Genomic DNA, 281 nt, shown 5'->3' on the forward strand with positions numbered 1-281 from the left:
AAGCAGTGGTTTCCAACCTGGGAACCCTAACAAGGGATCACAAGATGAATCTAAGGGGTTGCAAGCCGATCATCCAGGTGGAAAATAAGTTTGTATACAGAAAAACAGTTTCCAATATGTGCTTCTTTTTGTGAAATACTGTACCGTTTTATCTTTTCAGGCCTTCATTATTATTAAAGTTAAACAATATGAGAATTTTTCGAACTGCTGCTCACAAATTATACACGCAGCCTGTGATGAGTTGTTTTAAGGGGTCACAAACAAAAAAGGTTGGGAACCAC

Source organism: Morone saxatilis, unplaced genomic scaffold, assembly GCF_004916995.1.
Source record: "Morone saxatilis isolate NCDOM2014 unplaced genomic scaffold, NCSU_SB_2.0 Contig14, whole genome shotgun sequence".
Lineage (NCBI taxonomy): Eukaryota > Metazoa > Chordata > Actinopteri > Moronidae > Morone > Morone saxatilis.